Below are 856 nucleotides of genomic sequence, written 5' to 3'. Positions count from 1 at the left end.
GGGCCGGGGGGGGGGAGGCGGCCGGGAGCTCCCTTCGCCCCCCGGGCCCGGGCTCCCTCCAGCCTCCTCCGCCCGCTGCGGTGCTTGTCTCTGCGCTCGCTGCCGCGGGGGGGCGCTCTCCTTAGAGTCGCCTTAACTAAAACGCTTCCTGCCTCGTGTATTCGGGGCTTGTAAGTCCCCACTGGCCCGGCTGTAGAGGGGCAGCCCTGCCAGGTGCTGTGTTTTATTTCTTATCTGCTTCGTGGTCTGTGAATGGCCCCGGTGAGCTGCCCGTCAAAGGTGGTGAGCCCGCCCTCGCTCTGCCCTGTGTGTTGGGGGCCCAGCGGTGGCTGTGGTGAAGGTGGGGATGCAGGCTGGCCTGGACAGGCTTGGGAAGCGGGGGGGTAAAAACCAGATGGCGTCAACATGGAGAAACGCAGGGTGCTCCACCTCAGGGAGTAAAAACAGGCATTATGCGTACGGGCTCGGCAGTACTACGCTTGCTAGCACCACGGCCAAAAGGGACTTGGGGGTCGCGATTGACCAGAAGATGAACATGAGCCGCCAGTGCAATGTCGTAGCTTGTAAAGGAAATCAAACCCTGGCTGGCATCTACTGATGCATCTCGAGCAAATCCCAGGATGTTATCCTCCCGCTGTACTCGTCCGTGGTGAGGCCGCAGCTGGAACGCTGCGTTCAGTTTTGTGCTCCACAGTTTAGGAAGGATGTGGAGCAACTTGGGAGAGTGCAGAGGAGAGCCATGCGTGTGATCAGAGGGCAGGAAAACGGACCTTACGAGAGGCTGGGACTCTTCAGCCTGGAGAAGCGCAGTCTCGGGGGGCACCTGGTGGCTGCCTACAAGTCCATCGGGGTGTGT

The sequence above is a fragment of the Gavialis gangeticus genome, unplaced genomic scaffold (genome assembly GCF_001723915.1).
Source record: "Gavialis gangeticus isolate Ggan-Ray unplaced genomic scaffold, GavGan_comp1, whole genome shotgun sequence".
Classification (NCBI taxonomy): Eukaryota; Metazoa; Chordata; order Crocodylia; family Gavialidae; genus Gavialis; species Gavialis gangeticus.
This window is presented reverse-complemented; position numbering follows the sequence as displayed.